The 8,015-nt window shown below is 42.1% G+C and overlaps 1 protein-coding gene across 3 annotated transcripts in view; it reads left to right on the top strand.

The window, feature by feature from the left end:
• Positions 1-7,110: 7,110 nt before the first annotated feature.
• The window catches only part of LOC105751120 (zinc finger protein 501), a 39,738-nt gene continuing 38,833 nt past the window's right edge, over positions 7,111-8,015 (top strand). For 2 of the 3 annotated variants that reach the window (XM_031944944.1, XM_031944947.1), the window contains exons 1-2: positions 7,126-7,189; positions 7,379-7,542. The gene's annotated coding sequence lies outside the window, so the exon portion shown is untranslated. Of the gene's footprint in view, positions 7,190-7,378; positions 7,543-8,015 lie in introns of all 3 variants that reach the window. The other variant, XM_031944945.1, reaches the window with a different exon arrangement.

Genomic DNA, 8,015 nt, shown 5'->3' with positions numbered 1-8,015 from the left:
AAAAGGTTTTGCAATTGTCAGTGCTGGAAAATTACCCATGCATATGTCTTGTAAATAAAAAGCTATAATAAAAAAATTCCCTCAAAAATGTTTTCTTGCTACTTATTTTTTACATTGTAGTGACTTCCAGTTTCTTTCTTTCCCTCTTCCTCTCCCAGTGAGTCTACTCTCGAAACAGAGAAAGAAGTTTAAAAAACCAACAGATACATCCATTTGTTGATTACATCTGACTGTACGTGTGGGTAGCATTCAGAAAGATACATTTCCTCATCTCTTTCCTAGGATCAAGCTCAGAAATTATAATTCCATGGCATTCATGGTAGTATTCTTTTCTTCTAACCAAGCTTCCTTTTCAAGATATTCACTAGCCATCCTCATTAATATGTTTCTAGAACCTTACGAGAAATTGAAATCAAGCTCACTTACCTGTAGTTAGCAGACTAATATCGTCTTTTCTTAAAAACTGGGATGTTTGCTTTTCTTCAGTCCTAGGAGAACAAGAGAGTTTTCAAAATCTTTCAATAACTTCTAGGAGCTCAATCAATCCCCAGTTCTGATAATGATTTTGGATCTGAAAACATGGAACCAAAATAATGAAGTGGCAGTTACCAACTGCCCAAGATAAGTAAGGATACAATAAGTACCAAGATGTCCTCACAATTAATTCAAGTCACTTTGCCCAAATGAACTATATTCTAAAGTACTGAGGAATGGCAGTGGTGTTTGTCAGTCTATGAAGCTCGGTGGAGAAAGAAAGGGGGAAACATCAAAGGAAACAAAAGGACTTGAATTTCCTAATTTCCCCAATTTTCTAAAAAGGGATTTTGCCACTGATTCCCAGGAAAAATTCTAGAAGTATCAGTGAAAAGATGGTTATTGAACAAAAGGAAAAAAAAGTGATGATCACCAACAGCCAGCTAGCAAGGCGACATCAAGACAAAGCATGACATATCAGCCTCATTTCCATTATTGGCATGGTTACTTAACTGGTAGATCTTGGGAATGGGGCTTCTGTAGATTTCAACACAGCATTTGCTGAAAGTCTTTTGTGTTATTTTTGTGGAAAAGATGAAAAGATATAGAATATAAGGAATTCAGAGAACTTGAGAAGATCTCTTTGAACTGATGCATAATGTAATAAATAGATCTGGGAGAATAATAAACACAACAATAACAATAATGTTATAGGTTAAATGTGTACAGTTCTTCTAAACATATTTCCCTCTTCATCGTTCTGAGAAAAAAATCAGATCAAAAAGAAAAAAAAATGAGAAAGGGAAAAAACAAGCAAATAAACAACAACAATAAAAAAGGTAAGAATAATATTCTTTGATCCACATTAACTTTCATAGCTTTCTCTCTGGATGCAGATGACTCTCTTGATAAAGAGAGTCTATTGGAATTGCTTTGGATCACCTCACTGTTGAAAAGAGCCACATTCATCACAATTGATCATCACATCATCTTATTGTTAGTGTGTACAATGCTGTCTTGGTTCTACTTACTTCACTCAGCATCAGTTCATGTAAATATTCCCAGGCTTTTCTGAAATCGGCCTGCTCATCATTTTTCATAGAACAATAATATTCCATAATACTCATATATCACAATTTATTCATTCTCCAATTGATGGGCATCCACATCCAGTTCTTTCTCATCAATTCCACTGAGTTAATATCTTGTTGTAAGAGGACATCAATCATACTGAATCTTAAGTATACCTTTTTAGAGTTCCTGCCCTCTATGGTAGAGCCCCACCTTAGTTAACAATTTTTAACCACCACAAAAAGACGTACTCGATTCTAGAACATGTAGGTACTTCTTTCTTTGATCTCTTTCTGGTACAGCTGGATCAAAGGATATGCTCAGTTTAATTAACGGCCTTCCAGAAGGGTTGGACCAATTCACAGCCTAAACAGTCGACATCTCCACCAACATCTGTCATTTTCCTCTTTTTGTCATTTTTGCTGAACTTTGTTGAAAGTTATTATTTCAACTGATTTTAGATGACTCTCCAGAGATCTCAGAGTAGTACCATGCAAAAGGCTACAACTGTGCTTCTTCTTCCCCACCTAAGTTCATTCCTTTAATTTCTCTTTCTTGTCTTAAAGGCTCAAGACATTCTTGCTGCAATTCAGTGACCCTTAGAAATTCCAATAAACTTGGCTTTTTAAAATTTTTTGTTTTTCTTCTTATTTTTCCTAAATAATAATATCTTTTTTAATCATCTGAACTCACCTAGAAGCATTTTGCCTCATTGAATCTTTCCTTGTAATAAAAAAAAACAAGTAAAATTGAATTGAGAGACTGAATGTCTGACCATCCTTCACTGCTTACGTCACAGTGCTGCGACAAATATATTCCTATATATGAATGCATAAAAATTCTAATAAACTTTAAAAGGAAAATGTCATCTGCATCTACTATGGAGACTGAATGCGGATTAAGCATATTATTTTCAGCTATTTTCTTTTGTTTTGTTTTTTTCTTTCTTGTGGTTTTCCCCTTTTGTTCTGATTTTTCTTTCTCAACATGATTCATATGGAAGGAAATATGTTAAAAATGAATGTATACATATAACCTATATCAGATTGCTTGCTAGTGTGGGGAAGGGAGAGGTCAGGGGAGAAAAAAAATTGGAATCCCAAATCTTACAAAAATGAACGTTGAAAACTACCTTTACATGTAATTAGAAAAATAACATTATTAAAATAAAAATTTTAAATAGAAAAGGACATCCTTGTCTCCTGACTGATGTAATGTTGCTTCCTTTACTCCTCAGTGATCCACAGTGATAACTGCAGAATTCAGTAAACCCCAGTATGTCCTTCTTCCCTATGCTCTCTAAACACCTTATGGACTTTTTTTCCCCCACCAACTAACAGGTAAGCTGTCCCTTTCTGAGATGAAAAAACTTATTTTTTTTTTTTTCTCATTACCTACTATAATTCCTTTAATTTCTTTTTTTTTTTTTTATTTAATAGCCTTTAATTTACAGGATATATACATGGGTAACTTTACAGCATTAACAATTGCCAAACCTCTTGTTCCGAGATGAAAAAACTTAGGTGAACATCAGAAGTCTCTCCTAGACCTGTGATTATGGGACTCATCCGTCTAACAGACCTTAATTTCTATTTGCATTCATATTTATTCTCCACCTACCCCCAGCATAGTGTTGCTTTAGACTTCTCTGTATAAGTGACAGTTCAGGAATATTTCAGCTTTGCATACATGGACTCATTTTTCAACATAAGTCAATCCAATAAGTGTTAAGCAGGCACTGGGTGCTAGACACAAAATAAAAATGAAAGATACTGGTCTCAGGATGTATACATTTGACCGAGAAGGATGTAGCATGCACACAGAAAAGTAAACATAGAGTAGAAATTTTGTTAATATCAAAAGAGATTCAAGAGCGTGAGAGTGAGAGCATTTGGGGCTTGAAGGAAGGTGGGGATTCTAGGAGGTGGGAGGAGGAGTCTCCCAGACACAATCTGGGAAGGCCTCCCCTCTGCCATGAACAAGCGGACCATCAGTGCGGAGAGTGGTGGGGCCTCCAGATGCCCATCTCGTGGGGGAAGCAGCACAGTGGCCGGAAAGCTGTGGCCTTCCTGAAGCTCGCAGAAGGCTGCGGCTTTCCACGGTGATGGCCGGCCTTGTTATCCCGATGTCTGGACCGGTTGCGTGGCCTCTAACGGGCTGCCGTGGGGTCTAGGCCACAGGGATTGGGGGAATGTCAGCTGTTGTGGACGGGACTGACTGCGGCCTCCCCCTCCAGGGGCCAGGCCTGTTATGTTTTATAATCCCACAGGATCCTACCCGGCTGAGGGAATCCCTCCTCTATGGCACTGGCTCGAGCCCCCACTGACTGTGTCCTCCCATTTTCACGGGCCCTATGGCTAGGTCCCAGTTCCAGGTCACCTGGCGCCTGACGTGCGACCAGCTTTTACAAGGGGATATTGACCACATTTAGCGAGAACTAACACATACACACTCCCCTGGTGCCTCCGGGACACGACTCCCCCCACCAGACCACCTCAGTCTCTGAAGGGGGCAGGGGGATTAGGCTCACATCTTAGACTAGTTCCTTTAGCCCCAACGCTGTGGCGGGCCTTTCTCCTCGGCCCCCTCGATGAGGCAGGAAGCGGGGCACAACGTGCGGCCTGGCCGGCCTTCTGGATTTCTGGGTTCCCAGACTCTACTTCCTGTATCTAGAACGGTAAAGGACAAAGGGGAATGGCCAAGTGGCCAAGCCTGCTTCTTGGCCTCCTTGTGCTTTTTTCTCCCTTACTCCGAGGTCTGCAACCTTCACTTACAGAGGAAAATGCAGTAAAGGCTCCTGGTGCTCAGAGTCAGGCCGTTTTAAAGACATCGATATTCCCAGCTACACAGACAATGGAAAATGACTCTTTCCGGTCATGTGATCGCACAATGCCTACGCATGCGCCAGTCCTCCAGTATCCCGGAAGCACTTCTTCCGGCTTCTTCTGCATAGATGACCCCAATTCACACAGTCTGGATATGCGTTAAGCCGCATTACATTCTAAATGAATTTTTTTCAATTTTACCTGGCCTTTTTTTTTGGGGGGGGGCGGTGCTATTAAAAAACTGTTGTCATAATGAACATGTGGGAATCGTGTAATTGACAATAAAATGGTTTGGTCTCTCGAGTAAGAAATTCAAAGGGACCAGGAGATCGTGAACATTCATTTGGGTGCCCTGAGGCAAAAGAGGCTGCAAAAGCTTAAGAGCAGCCGAGGGAACTTCACTGGACAAACAGAGGAACCTGACAAGCCCACCTCGTTAGGTCCAATTGACGTATCTAGGGGAGATAACAATGATTTTGTGGTCCCCTGATTCGAGGGGGGCTTCTGTTCTAACAAGTCAGTCTTCCTAAAGCTTCTGGCTTCCCAGTCTGCCTCAGGAAATTCCTCCGCCCAATCTGTCTGATTCTGAATAGACCACTCCTCAATTCATTGATGATTGATAATCTGCTCAGCGAGAACCGAACTCTGAAGACTACTCCCTGGCCATATCTATGGGCCATAGAATTAGCACGTTAATGATAGAAAGCTGGATAAATGTGTCTCCTTGCTTCTATTTCTCTGTGGAATTTGGCACGCTTGTAATGGCCTTACAATTGCAATAAAAACTTGCCCCTTGGGGCCGCTAGGTGGCGCAGTGGATAGAGCAGCAGCCCTGAAGGAGGACCAGAGTTCAAATCTAGCCTCAGACACTTAACACTTCCTAGCTATGGGACCAAGGGCAAATCACCCCAATTGCCTCAGAAAAAAAAAAATGCCCCTTGACCCGAAAATGAATTCAAACCTGAAAATTCTTTTGAGATATCTTGCAACGCTTGTCTATGACTCCAAACTTTTGGGGTCCCCTTCCCAACCTTGGCACAATACAAACCTTAATGTCACAGCAGATGAAAATGAGACCCATTCAGACAGGAAGAAGCCCCAGGTCTCATAACTAACAAGCATTGAACCCCAGATCTATTATTGAGGTCTGGTGGTCAGAAATAGCAGCTGGATTCCAGGTACAGATGCATCATGGTTTGGGAAGGATCACATTATGTACAGGATAGAGAGTGGGCCTGCCTGTGGTTTCATTGGCATTAGATGTAGGACTGGCAACCATAAAGTCTTCAATTGCAAGTTACCCTCAGAGCTTATTAGCTTCGCATTCCCAGGCAAGTCACTTAACCTTGTTAGCCTTGGTTTTCTCATCTGCAAAGTGGGGATAATAAGAGCACCTTCCTTCCAGGGTTATTCTAAGGACACAGCCCAGCAATACCTGTAAAACACAGTATAAACCCTAAAAATGCTATGTAAATGCTTACTGTTTTCTTAACCTTATCTTTGTACTCCATCCCCTAATCTCTGATCCAGACACAATGACCTGGTCCAGAAACAATCTCCCAGCATTCTCTCTGGCTGTCCCCCATGCCTGGAATGGTCACCCTCCTCTGACTACTAACCTTCCTGGCTTCTTTAAATCCCAACTAAAATCTCACTTTCAATAGAAAGCCTCCCCCAAGGCCTCTTAATTCCAATGTCGTCCTTCCATTACCTGTGTCCAGTTCATTTTCTATAAAGCTTGCTCCAGTACAGTATATTTGACTGAATGTTGTCTCACCCATTAGATTGAAAGCTTCTTGGGGACAGGGCCTCCTTCCTCTTTTTGTATTTCCCAAGCTCAGTACAGTGCTTAGCAAATGTTGATTAACTGACAAAATAATCCTAGATACCAGATGCTAGGGCTCTGAAGTTCCAAGCCTTCCTTTTAAAGAGGCCTTCCTCAGTTTGTTAATTGAGGCTCCAGGTGAGAAAATGAAAAGCCCAAGCAGGGGTCCTCAAACTACGGCCCCAAGGACCAGATGCAGCAGCTGAGGACGTTTATCCCCCTCCCCCAGGGCTAGGAAGTTTCTTTATTTAAAGGCCCACAAAACAAAGGTTTTGTTTTTACTCTAATCCGGCCCTCCAACAGTCTGAGGGACAGTGAACTGGCCCCCTAGTTAAAAAGTTTGAGGACCCCTGCCTTGTGAGAGAGCACACAGCCCAGTGAATTAAAGGTAGGGCCTGAATTTGTCCTTTCAAGGCCTAATCACTACTTTTTAAATATTTTATTTTCCCAAATACATGTAAAGATGGCTTTCAACATGAAGAATTTTTTTCTACTTTTTAAATAATATTTTATTTCCCCCAATACATGTAAAGATAGCTTTGAACATTCATTTCTGTAAGACTTTGTGTCTCTCCCTTATCTCCCCCCTCCCCCCAGACAGCAAACAATGGATAAGTTAAATATGGCAATTCTTTTAAACATATTTCCTTTTTAGTCAGATTGTGCAAGAGAAATCATATCAAAAGGGGGGAAAAAAACTCGAGAAAGAAAAAACAAATAACCGCCAAAAAGGTGAAAACACTAATACAGATGGTTTTCAATGGGCCTTTCGAATGTCCGTTGCCAGGATTGACACTTGGCAACCACGTGCACCCGGGAGCCGCATGTCGGCTAAGTAAAAGAGACGAGCATTCCTCCTAGTCGGCCTAGAGAGGCCCTGCGCGCCTTCTCCGGGACGGCACCGGAAGTCTTGCTAAGACTTCCTGTTAGGTTTTGGTTCGTTTCCGTTTAATTCCGGTAGGGAGCTCGTTCCTCTGCCGGCTTTTAATGAGCGGTAAGGAGAGAAAGGGAGTTTTGTTTAGTTGCTTGTTTCGTTGTTGGAGGGGAAGGGAGCGGGTCGGGCGGTTGAACGACAGTTAAGTCTATTTGGGCCGCTCCTGCTTCTGGAGTCGGAGCGTTTTCGGGTCGGACACCGAAGGCCAGAGGGAGGTTCTATTGGATTCATTGAATATTTGTATTCCAGCAGGTGCTCTTCCGACCCTGGCTAGGTGTCCCGGGGACGCGCTGGATTCTGGGAGACAGACCCATTGCAACACAGGAGTAGTGCTGGTGTGGGATGGTCTGAGGATAACGGGCCCAAAAGTACACGGCCAGGTCTTCAACTCTCACAAGATCCCGTACTCAGAGGTGAAAATGCTAGTTGAGTTCCTTTATTTTACAGATAGGAAAACTTTTGTTTCTCAGTGAGGTGGTTCAGTGGATAGAGCGCTAAGCCTGGAATCAGAAAGACCCGAGTTAAAGTCCAAACTCAGACACTTGTTAGCTGTGTGCCCCTGGGCAAGTCTCTATTTGCCTCAGTTTCCTCATCTGTAAAATTGGGGTAATAGCAGCATCTACCTCCCAGGGTGTTTGTGGGGATCAGGTACAAATAAAATAATCTCACATATCCAATCAATGGCCAGATCTTGTCCTTTATTTCACCACAATATTTGTCAATCACTTAGTACGATTCCTGGCATATAGTAAGTGCCTAATAAATGTTAACTGTTACTAGTTATTATTTTATGGGGAGGGAGAACTTTTTGTTTCCCTATGCCACCCTGGGAGGGGAGAGACTTGCCCAGTGTCACACAGGTGGTAGCGAGATGGGATTTGATTTC

The sequence above is a fragment of the Sarcophilus harrisii genome, chromosome X (genome assembly GCF_902635505.1).
Source record: "Sarcophilus harrisii chromosome X, mSarHar1.11, whole genome shotgun sequence".
Taxonomy (NCBI): domain Eukaryota; kingdom Metazoa; phylum Chordata; class Mammalia; order Dasyuromorphia; family Dasyuridae; genus Sarcophilus; species Sarcophilus harrisii.
The sequence above is the reverse complement of the archived record's forward strand: the minus strand, read 5'-3'. Positions and strand labels throughout refer to the sequence as shown.